Source organism: Staurois parvus, unplaced genomic scaffold (assembly GCF_062004578.1).
Source record: "Staurois parvus isolate SC_StPar_1 unplaced genomic scaffold, SC_StPar_1.0 ptg000020l, whole genome shotgun sequence".
Classification (NCBI taxonomy): domain Eukaryota; kingdom Metazoa; phylum Chordata; class Amphibia; order Anura; family Ranidae; genus Staurois; species Staurois parvus.
This window is the reverse complement of record NW_028317816.1, coordinates 14585688-14598904: the sequence shown is the minus strand read 5'-3', so window position 1 is coordinate 14598904 and position 13217 is coordinate 14585688.

The window sequence follows — 13217 nt, the reverse complement described above, 5'->3', positions numbered from 1 at the left end:
TGAAGTTCGATCACAGTGGATATAGAAAGATTGCCCACTCACCGGAAGCACAATCTTATTGCGCAAGAATCAGATAAACAGAAGCAGGGGTTCCCTTGATGGTACAGCCTGGAGCAGGATCCTCTCCTAGATATGGGTAATGGAGATGTCCCTCCTAGACGCCCTGGAATGGGTAGGGTCTGGTCACTGGTTCCCTCCTCTAATCCTGGTGGTGCACCTGGGGTCCTGGATGGATTTAATTGCAGAAAAATGGCACCAGTCTCCTTGCATGGTGACACTCCGTGTGTAGAATGATGTCACCGTCACTAGTCAATGTGGGAAGAGAAGGGAGGGCTGTCGCTTATGTGGTAGGTCGGATGTATCAAGAAACAGAACAGTGGGAAGTCATTGACACGCTGTGAGAAGGCCCCTATCAGCCTGTCTGGGGCGCCATAAGCGAAAGCCCTCCCTTCTCTTGATTGAGCCTGATTTGTTCCCACAGTGAAAACAGGTGCAAATGGACATGGGCACTCTATATCTTGATGATGTCCTCAAAACATTTCAATAGTTACATACAGAGTTCAATTTTAATGTTTCTACCAACGTTTACAATTGTGCCATGCTCTACAAATGCAAGATAAGATACAGCATATAAGATTTCATCTCACCCTGTTGCTTGACATCTTAGCTCAGTTGAACCATACTAGAGGATTAATATCATATTCATATGCATAGCTCCTTGCCAAATATTTAACTAAATTTCCTAAACAAAGCAAACGTAAGGATGAATAGGAAGGATTATAAAACTATTCTCAGGATATCTTTCATATGTCAGAAGATGATCATAATTCTTTCTTTTGCATAGGAAGTATTCTACGCCAGTTTCTTTTTATTATTGGGCTAATTCAGTGTTTCTCAACTCCAGTCCTCATGGACCCCCAACAGGTCATGTTTTCAGGATTTCCCTCAGATGAAACAGCTGTGGTAATTACTAAGGCAGTGAAACTGATCAAATCACCTGTGCAAAATAATGGAAATCCTGAAAACATGACCTGTTGGGGTCCATGAGGACTGGAGTTGAGAAACACTGGGCTAATTACACACTTGATTTGTAGTAAAGGTGAGAGGGATAAGGCGGATCTCATCCATCTCCTTTGGAGATTCTGATAAGTACATCAATACTGACATAAAGCATTCCCTGCCTTTAATATGGTTTTCAATCTCTTTTGAGAGTGCAACCCTCTAACAGGTATTCTTGGATAGTAGATACATCTACTATGGATCAGTATACTTCTGTAGTGCTAGATGGGGGGTCTCCATCTCTCCACCTGTAATTCCAAATTGGATACAAGTGATGTTCTACATTCTCTCATTTTGAAAAACTGACCTACTGATCAAAGCTGCCCTCTGAAATTTCAGAATCTATTGTCTGCTTGGCTTAAAAGAGCCAACAGGTTTTGGGGGTCTAGCCTCTCTCCTACAGCTGTTCACATACAGTAGTATGTCTGTAAATATCCCCTCAAGTAAGTTCTGGTGGAATTCAGTGTGGAAATGAAAACCTGATAGACAATATAGAATAGTCTGATGTTAATTGCACACTATTACACTAGACTTTCTTAAACCACTGTGATGTTTCTTGAAAAATCTTACTGATGATGACTCCTGTTGCATATACTGTATATTAGTTTATTGACAATGCATTTTTTTTCCTACGTTTTATTCTTTGTTACAGAAAACCTTTTTATTAAAAAAAAAAAAAAATATATATATATATATATATATATTATATATGCATTGTGAATGTTTACATGGTATGTGCAATTAAACCATGGCAACATCTAATGTTTGTGTAGTATTATGTTCAGCAGACTGTGTTCTTCTATTGTTGTGACTTAGATGACGTTCAGAGCACATTTTATGCTCAATTCATGCAAAACTCCACGTAATCCCAAGGGGTTCACATACTTTTTCTTGCAACTGTAATTAAAAAAATTAAGTGTCAGTGGGGTTTATTTACTAAAGCTGGTTCACTCAGAAGCTCGTGCACCTGTAGCCAATCAACATCTAACCTCAGCTTGTTCAATTAAGCTTTAGCAATAATACCTGAAAGCTGATTGGTTTCTATTCAGAAGTGCACAAGATTCTGAGTGAACCAGCTTTAGTAAATAAACGCCAACGTCTATATCAACTTCTCTCCTGTAGATACTACTGCTTGCTTACTGACAGCTTGCTGAATGCTAGGTCCAGGGCAATGAAAGATTTGCCATCAATAGCCACTTGGCTGCCTGGGCCAATTATGACATTTATCACATACATTGTTTTGCTAGAAAATTACTCAGAAATTCCAAACATCACATATTTTATGAAAGGACAGGCCCTGGAAAATGCAGGTTGTTTCAATTTCTTATGTTGTACAATATTTGCACAGACATTTTTAAAATGCAAATTTTCAGGAAAGCATACACTTTAATGAACTTGAGTCCACACAAACAAAATATAATACATTTTTTGGTAACATATAAAAGATGACGTTACGCTGATTAACCACTTGCTGTCATTCGGGTATAGCACGGTCGTCCAGTTCTGTGAGGGCTTTATATGACGTACTCCCAGAACCTTGCCTGCTGCGGCATGCACCTGCCGCTGTCTGTGATCGCTGTGTCTGAACTCAACACACAGACATTAATATCTAAACTGCTGCCAACAAAAGTGAGTACACCCTTAAGTGAAAATGTCCAACTTGGGCCCAATTAGCCATTTTCCCTCTCTGGTGTCATGTGACTCGTTAGTGTTACAAGGTCTCCTGTGAATGGGGAGCAGGTGTGTTAAATTTGGTGTTATCGCTCTCACTCTCATACTAGTCACTGGAAGTTCAACATGGCACCTCATGGCAAAGAACTCTCTGAGGATCTGAAAAAAAGAATTATTGCTCTACATAAAGATGGCTATAAGAAGATTGCCAAGACCCTGAAACAGAGCTGCAGCACGGTAGCCAAGACCATACAGCAGTTTAACAGGACAGGTTCCACTCAGAACAGGCCTCGCCATGGTCGACCAAAGTAGTTGAGTTTACGTGCTTAGCGTAATATCCAGAGGTTGTCTTTTGGAAATAGATGTAAGAGTGCTGCCAGCTTTGCTGCAGAGCTTGAAGGGGTGGGGGGGTCAGCCTGTCAGTGCTCAGACCCATACGCCGCACACTGCATTAAACTGGTCTGCATGGCTGTCATCCCAGAAGGAAGCCGCTTCTAAAGATGATGCACAAGAAAGCCCGCAAACAGTTTGCTGAGGACAAGCAGTCTAAGGACATGGATTACTGGAACCATGTACTGTGGTCTGATGAGACCAAGATAAACTGATTTGGTTCAGATGGTGTCAAGCGTGTGTGGCGGCAACCAGGTGAGGAGTACAAAGACAAGTGTGTCTTGCCTACAGTCAAGCATGGTGGTGGGAGTGTCATGGTCTGAAGCTGCATGAGTGCTGTCGGCACTAGGGAGCTACAGTTCATTGAGGGAATGCCAACATGTACTGTGACATACTGAAACAGAGCATGATCCCCTCCCTTCAGAGACTGGGCCTCAGGGCAGTATTCGAACATGGTAATGACCCCAAACACACCTCCAAGGCAACCACTGCCTTGCTAAAGAAGCTGAGGGTAAAGTTGATGGACTGCCCAAGCATGTCTCCAGACCTAAACCCTATTGAGCATCTGTGGGGCATCCTCAAACGGAAGGTGGAGGAGCGCAAGGTCTCTAACATCCACCAGCTCCATGATGTCTTCATGGAGGAGTGGAAGAGGACTCCAGTGGCAACCTGTGAAGCTCTGGTGAACTCCATGACCAAGAGGGTTAAGGCAGTGCTGGAAAATAATGGTGGCCATACAAAATATTGACACTTTGGGCCCAATTTGGACACTTAGAGGTGTACTCACATTTCTTGCCAGCGGTTTAGACCTTAATGGCCGCGTGAGTTATTTTGAGGGGACAGCAAATTTACACTGTTATACAAGCTGTACACTCACTACTTTACATTGTAGCAAAGTGTCATTTCTTCAGTGTTGTCACATGAAAAGATATAATAAAATATTTACAAAAATGTGAGGTACCTGTGAGATACTGTATATCACGCTTTAAAATTGTGCACACTGTGGAATGGTGTCAAACTACGGTACATTAAATTATCCATAGGCAATTATTTAAAAACATTTACAGGTTACCAGTTTGGCATTAAGCATGAGGTCTGGCACTAGAATCACTGCTCTCACTTTGACATTCTCAACAATAACTCACATGTGTGGTGTGATCACCAATTACATATGAACATGCAGAATCTACATATACGTTCGCATTTGCGTATGAGAACAGGGGCACTTTAAAAATGTTTTTAAATTTGAATATTTATTTTATTTACATTTCTTACACTGTGTCTCTTATTTTTTTGGTTTAACTTTATTGCTCTTACAAGCAATGAACAACATCCTTTGTGATGGCATGTTCAGTGACTAGTACTCTTTACTGAGAGATCTGGGCTCTATTAGACCCCAGATTGCTCCTCTGCTCTTAAAAGCATCTGATTGGACTTAAATGCATTGAGATATGTTTAATCAGATCCTTTACAAGCTGTCCCTTCCTGTTTCATTCATCACAGAGAAGGGCTAGGTAAGGGTGTACCTTGCTTTCCTCTGCGTTCAGCAGGCCAAGCAAGATGCAGCTCCAGTCTTTCTGAATACTGGCTGCAAGTTTTGATACTGGGTTCATGGCTAGTATGTATACACTGTAATCATCAGTAATGAATTAAGAAAGATACATTTACAATTGTATAATAATCTGAAAGCAAAGCAACTAAATTAAAATGATTGGTTGTGCCTTCCATGTATGTGGGGACCTAACCATGCAAGGCTGAGTGTGGGAGCCACTAGGAACAATGGAGATGCCACCACACCACTAATAATATCTGTAAAGGTATATATAGCATTTACATGTGTAGCTGGCCACTGTAAAATGAAACCAGCCCAACATCATGTGAACTTCTCAAAGAGAGTGATTGTATTCACACTTACCCCGATTATGCCACAAGAGGCAATGGAAAGTTAACACGTTTCAATCTCTCAATTTTGGAAGTGGTATATTGATATACCCAATATAGAAGCTATCAGCTGAATCCCTCAAATCTATAATAATTGAATATAAGCAACTTCCGTATCATACTCTCATTTAAGGAACCCTGAATAATGACACTCAACCCCCATGGTGTCCTTAATTCTTTTTTTTAGATTTTCATTTTGTTTTTTCCTTATTTGTGACATTAACCCTGTAAATCTTTAATAACTACATAATGCATAAAACATTTTTAAAGTAAACCATTTTATAAATGATTGGAATTGATTTAAATTGATTCATATTCTACTAAGACATGGACATGTACCTCCATTGCTATTTTTATTTGTTTAGCAAAGCTGATGTCTCTATGATAATATCTATTAAAAAAATTAAATTTACTAATAATTCATGAGTTCCACTCAAAAATATCTGCTCAAATCTATTTTAAGCTTTCATACCTTGGGAATAGTAGATACCAGACCTCCATATATAGCTCCCACCTCAGTACTATGGTTCTATTGATTATATAAGTAAGGGGTTAGGTATCCTTCATAGTCAAAGCACTGTAATCTTTGATAAATGCATAAATCAGTTCCACATACATAACCTAGATGGTTGCCAATCTCCTTGCCAATAATGTCTACCCCCTCAGACCAGAGCTTTTCCATGGAGACTCGGGGAGAAAGGGCTATGGCACTAGGCCACTCCTAAGTCATGATATCACACACACAGCATAGGCATTCCTGTGATAACACCACATGGTCAAGGTAATGTGGAAGAAGAGAACAAAGCTAGAGGTAATCAGTCATCCTTGCCAGGAAGGATGGACTAGAAGACAGCATTATCTCATTAGCTTACCAAGAGAAGATGGCCCCATATTCTGCCACATAAGCATTATATTCATACCTGTTTATTCCCTTATAGGCTGTACAACCCCATATGGAAGAAAAATATATTTGAAATATGTTTTAAAAATATTCTTCCCAAATATATTGACATATATTTAAAATGCTACAATTTTGGCCATATTCAATATATTTCAAAATAGATATATATACTTAACCCTAATCAGCCATGATTATTTTCTTCCTCCCCTTAACTATTATCTGCTTTCTGTTCTAAAATATATCTAATAAAAAAAATCAAATTCAAGGCCAAAGTGTATTCTGTTACACATCTGTGGTAAAGAAAAAAATCCCAAAAAGTGTATGTTGGTTTGTGCCAAAGTTATAGCGTCTACAAACTATAGTGTATATATACTGGAATTTATGCAGCTATGATGCTATACTGGTAATGGAGGTGATTAGCGACCTATAGTGGGACTGTGATAGTGTGGTGGGCAATCCTTCACTAGCTGACCCTGGCTGGAAGGGACACTAACTGGCACTGACATCAATAATGACACTAATACAGTGATCAGTGCTAATACTGTACACTGTCATCGTACTAATGACACTGGCTGAAAAGGGAATAACATCTAGGGGCAATCAATGTGTTACCTGTGTGCCTAACAATGTATAATGTGTTTAACCGCTACTGCTACAGGTCGGCAGGGATGTGCATAATCACATATACATACATGATTTTGTATTTCTGGGTAGGGGGCGCGCGCGTGCTCCCTACCCGTGCCACTATTGGCTACTTGGCATGTCAATCAGTGGGTCCCAGCCACTGATTCTCGGCCTGGGACTCAGTTATTGTCAGCGGAGCTGACAGGGGAGAGGTCTGTATGTAAACAATACAGATCTCTCCCCTGTCAGCACTAACATGCTGCTTTGTATTGCTCTGCACAGCAGACCAATACAAAACAGCTTATCTACATAGTAAAACACACACAGCACATAGTTAACCCTTTGATCACCCCAGATGTTAACCCCTTCCTGCCCAGTGCCATTAGCACAGTGTCAGTGCTTTTTATTAGTACTGATCACTGTATTAGTGTCACTGGGGATGTCAGTGACAGACAGTCCCCCCCCCAGTGTCAGAATGCCCGCCGCAGTCCTACAATAAGTCGCTGATCGCCGCCATTACTAGCATAAAATAAAAATTCCAGTATGTATACCACCATTTGTAGACGCTATAACTTTCACGTAAACCGTACGTACTTACACGTATTGGGATTTTTTTGTTTTTTTAGCAAAGACATGTAGCAGAATACATTTTGGACTAAATTTATGACAAAATTAAATTTTTAAGATTTTTTTGTTGGACATGTTTAACCTCCCTAACGGTATTCCCGAGTCTAGCTCTGGGTAAAATGTCAGTGCCAAAAGTGGTAACCCCGAGCTACACTCGGGCTTACCATGCGGCGCTGCATAGGGAATCCCTGCAGCACTTACCTTGTCCTTCGCTCCCACGATGTGTCCCCTGCAGCATCCCCATCCATCTCCTCCGGCCGATGCCGGCATCCGGCTTCTGTGTTCCGGTCCCTGTGACGTCGGGACGTACGGGCGCCGCCACCGGCGGCGGCAGGAAAGTTGAAAATTTAAAAAAATTTCATTTTTTTCAAAACACATTTTTCATAGTAAAACATTGCTGTTTCAACCCATTTCACATACATATTGTCCCTAGTGCTTTGTCCTGTGCCCTGCCTGCGTTTTGTCTGTTCTTTCTGCCTGGAAACTGAGAAACGTCCATAGCGTCCAAAAAGTGTCCCTTTAGGTCAAAAGCGGGTTTAGATCAGCTAGAGAACAGCGATAGTGAATTAGAACCACTTGCAGAATTGAGTGATAATGATTCGTGGGGAAATTCGTCATCAGACACTGAAAACGATTTTGCGACTTTGCTCAGCAATGTGCGAACTATATTTCAAATTTCAGTGTTTTCGGTTTGATTATATTATTGAATTAAATGTATTATTGTTATATTATTATTTTTTATGATTATTTATTATATTATAATTCATGATTTTGTGTTTCAAATTTTATCCTACCCGGGATGTTTAATAGACTCTTGTTCGGACAGATTTCAGTGAGTTATTCCTAAAAATTACAGCCTACAATAAAAAAACAAATTATTTCCATGCAAAATAATGGTACCGCTTTCAGCACCAAAAATCTGAAATAATCAGACCGCTAGGGAGGTTAATAGCAAAAAGTCAAAAATATTGTTTTTTTTTCAAAACTGTTGGCCTTTTTTTGATTATAGCGCAAATAATAAAAACCGCACAAATTATCAAATACCACCGAGAGAAAGCTCTATTTCGGGGGGAAAAAAGGACATAAATTTATGTACAATGTTGCATGACTGTGCAATTGTCAGTTAAATTAACGCAGCAAAAAATGACCTGGTAAGGAAGGGGGGGGGGTAGATCCTCTGGAGGGCAAGTAGTTAATATGTGCTGCTTTTACCAATAGATGTGCCTGTTTTTTCTCCTTGCTTTGCCACATTGCTGCTCTGTGTACAGAGCCTTCTGTTGTTAGTAAACACAGGGCTCTGTACTGTGAATCACTAAGATGATCAGCAGGTCCCAGCCATAAATCATTGGTCAGGACCTGCTGACTGACTTGTGCTGTACCGAATTACATGTACGTGATCCCGTGCAGAGATCTGGCCACCCGCAGTAAAAAGACAGGTTAAAGAGGAATTCCACTAAGTTAAATAAATACAAGTCAGCAGTTTCAAATACTGTAGTTGTTGCCTTTTAACCACTTCCCGTCCGGCCCATGTACATAAACGGCCGGGTGGGAGCAGTGCAGGGGCGGGTGGCTGTTTATAAACGTCCGCCTGCTTCCCTGCCTGTGACCACTGCCTTGGAGCATGCGGCACTGCAATCCGGTGCCCGCTGTGTCTGGAGTACACAGCAGAACACAGATCGCTGTACGGGACCTCTGTGAAGTCCCGATCATGTGATCACTGATTGGCCAATCAGTGATCACATGAATAGTAGTGAATAGTAGTAAGCAAGATGTCACTTCCTGACATCATTGTTTACTACTTGTGAAATCTGTGAATGATCGCAGAGGTCACATGGTACAAGGCTATTCACAACAGCCTTGTACCATGTGACAAGCTGTGACCAGTCACAGCTCTCACAGTATTTCTCAGGGAGAAGGAAACATTATTGCTTTTACAGCCTTTATGAGTGTAAAAGCAATCAGTGTAAAAAAAAATCATCACCCCCCACAAGTAGTACAGTGTCACTATGGTGACACTGTACTGCTAGGGTTTTTAAAAAAAAAAAAAAAAAAACATAACTAATATCAAAAAATAAAATAAAAATGGAAAAAATGTTTTTGAAAAATTGTAATGGCCAAGATTTATGAAGAAAGATTATTTATTTGCAAAATGTTATAAGAAAAACACTTTTTTTTTCAAAATGTTTGGACATTTATATTCATTTATATAGAAAAAAAATTCAAATCCCAGTGGTGAATGAATACCACCAAAATACAGTTTTATATGTCTAAAAAAATGCTAAACAATTAATATGGGTACAGTGTTGCATGACCGTGTAATTGTCATTCAAAGTGTGATAGCACTGAAAGCTGAAAATTGGCCTGGATAGGCAGAGGCTGTGAATGTGGCCACCGTTTAGAAACGGCAGCCCGCTCCTGCACTTCTCCCTTCCGGCCATTTATGTACATGGGCCGGAAGGGACATGGTTAATAATGTATGTATTTCAATGCAACTAGTGTAACTACCTGAATATGACTTGATGAAGTCACGAGGCACGTGACACAACGTGTTGGTACGCCATTTCCGGTACGTGGTGACGCACTTCCGGCAGCGGCGATATTGCTACACCCAGTAAACCATGCAGTACACCCATAGGATGTGGTGACAGGCGATTGTTACTGGGAAATACATGTGAGTGCAATACCAAGCTTTGTCTATATTCTATTAAAGGAATACTGCACTATGGAAGGTTTCTTGCTTTATATCCCATATATGTGATCTTGAGTGGAGGTGGAGTGGACAAGGTGCGCTGGGCAGAGGTCTTTATTCAATCTAATGGTCCCTGTGATGAGGAGTGGAGAGGATCTGGTATTGTTAATTATAGCCCTTTGGCCCTGCGCGGGTCAGTGCCATTGAGGATTTTTTCTTTTTCACTGGAGTGAAGATCACTTTATGTTCCAAAAAACACAGATATATTTTGATTGTCCTTTCGTTTTTTCATACACAGTGTGTCCCTAAGAGTTATTGTCAAACAGCACAGGACGCTTTTTCTTTTTTAAAGAACCACTATCACAATTATTTGGATTTTGTCACAATTTTAATGTTATGTTTCACTTATATTTGTTGATTAAGACATTTATTTGTTTGCAAGATTTTTTCACTGAACACTAATGTGTTGGCACAGCTAGCACTATATAGCACTATTTTTACATATTAGATAGAATTGATTTATAGCGCTTCACTATTCACAGTAATCTTGTATTCATACTTATTGGTGTAAGTCGAGTGGTAGCAGCTATATTGAGGTTTTGCGGCTTCCGTTACAAGCACAGGAGGATATCCACAGTCTTAACAACCAGTAACTGTCATGATTGTTAAGGAGCAGGCGGCCACCGCATCCCTAACAACCATGATTCGTCTGCTGTCAGTGGGGTTCCCTGCTGTCAGCAGAATATAAACAAAAGAATTCCTGGCATTTAAAAAATAAGAAAATAAACAGTGTGGGGTCCCCGCCAATCTACACCAGGCCCTTCGGAACTGGTATGAATTTTAAGGGGAACCCTATGCCAAAAAAAAAAAAAAAAAAGGTCCTTCCAGACCCTTATCTCAGCAATTGCCCGGCAGGTCAGGAAAGGGGATGAGGCAAGCAAGCGTGCCCCCCCCCCGAACCATACCAGGCCACATGCCCTCAACATTGGGGGTGCTTTGGAGCAGAGGGGCTGTAGATGGGAACAGCTGTGTCTTCCCCAGAACCCTGGCCGGTGGTTGTGAGGGTCTGCGAATGTGGGGCTTATCGGAATCTGGAAGCACCCTTTAACAAGGGGACCCCAAATTCCACCCCCCTGTGAGTGAATATGGGGTACACTGTACTCCTACTCATTCACCAAAAAAGTGTTAAAAGTGAGTAAAAACACAGAGTTGGTTTTTGACAGGTCCTTTATTAAAAACCAAAAATAAATAAATAAATGTCCCTCGAAGTAGATCTAACATCAATCATGATGAATGCCGGATGTTCAAAGAAGAGGTCCGCACCTAGCACTGGCTACCGCCATCTGACAGCTCTGCCGCCTTCTGCCGCTAAGTAGACAAGTGGGGCCACTTGCTGACGTGACCGGGGTGACCCCACCACCTTATGATGTTATCGACAGGGGGCATGTCGGGTCCATGATGTTCTTTATTTAGTGACAGAGCTGTGCGGAACTCTTTTTTTTTTTTTTTTTTTTTTTGGGTCAGCGGCCAGCGTTCATCATGGTTGACATTGGATCTATTTCAGGCGACATTTATTTTTTGTTTTTATTTTTGAATGAAGGGCTTGTCAAAAACTGGCTCTGTATTGTTATTTACTTTTAACACTTTTTTAGTGAATGAATAGAGGTACAGTGTACAACATATTCACATGGGGGGGGGGATCTGGGGGTCCCCACAACCATCGCCAAGGGTTATGGGGAAGAGACCCTTGTCCACATAAACATGGTGACAAGGTGCTCTGCGGGGAGCCCAAAGCAATTCTCCAAAGTTGAGGGAATGCGGCTTGGTATGGTTCAGGAGGCGATGGGGGGCACTTGCTCGTCTCCCTCATATCCTGACCTGTGGGTTGCATGCTTGGAAAAGGGTCTGATATGGAATTTGGGGGATGCCACACAATTTTTTTTTTTTTTTTAATTTTAGTGGGGGATTCCCTTAAAATCCATACCAGACCTGAAGGGCCTGATATGGATTGGGGGGGACCCTACGCTGTTTTTTTTTCTTTTTTTTTAAATGCCAGCAATTCTTTTATCTACATTCTGCAGTCAGCATATAAGTCATAGTTATTAGGGTGGTGGAGTGGCTGCCCACTCCTTAACAACCATGACGGTTACTGGTTGTTAAGGACGCTGGCGTCTGCTGGCTCCTTAACTAACTGTTAAAATCATGCACATTCCCTCGCTATTGCGTGCCTGGATCACTATTTAATTAGAGCATACAATTATTTATTTACTGTATATCCTTTCATGAATCGAGTTTCAAACTGTTTTTTGCTTTAATTACTGAGCGTTTGGAGTGTTTTACGGTAATACTGCAAAACGGCATAGTGAATTGACAATTATTGTGATATTTAGAGAAAATGGTTCTGAACACCTAAATACTGCATGCAATCTGCTTTAGTGAATGGAGACCAATCTCCAGTGACTTTGCCATGATCTTATTTAGTCTGTACTGTATGTTTCACAAAATATGCAGTGAAAATTAGTATAGAGGTGAGACACACGTATTTAACACATTCTACTGTTCTAACTGAAACTCCTGCAGGGTTCTTTTAGAATGTTATGCTCAGGTATTTTTTTTAATAATCTTAAAATAAGGAAATTAGTCATTAAGGTGCTGTTAACGATGATGAATGTAGGATAACATGTCCAGGGGCAGACTTACAACTCATAGGGCCCCTGTGTCCTTGCCTAAACTCAAAAAGCCTATGAAAAAGGTACCAGGGGCATCTCATGGGGCCCCCTACTGACCCCAGGCCCTCGGGCAGTGCCCGAGTTTCCAAATGGTCAGTCCGCCCCTGAACATGTCTGTTGATTATCCAGGGTCAATGTTTCAATTCTCAGAGATAAAGTGTACAGCTGTATTTCAGCTCTCTGTCCAGGATATGGACATTCCAAAAGCCACACCAGAAGCCTTTGAACAAGATTTTACCAACAGTAGCTGTGTACTTTTTTGTACCTTTAAAATGTTAATGGAAACCTGTACTGACAGAAACACAATGGTTGTCTTTGCTGACCTCCTTCTGAAGATACTAGCTATGCATACTCAATGTTTCTTGATTTTATTCTCCAGGGACTCTGCTTTCAGAAAATATATACTTTTTATGGGGTTTACGGTCATTTCAAGCACAAAAATGCTGATTATAACATTTGCAAAAATATAAAAAAATTAACATGATAGACAAGTGATTAAACAGGAAACAGCAACTGCGAACCAGGAAATAGGAGTGCCATGAGCCTAGCTATGGCAGAGGTTTGCAAATCACAAGACTTGCTGAAC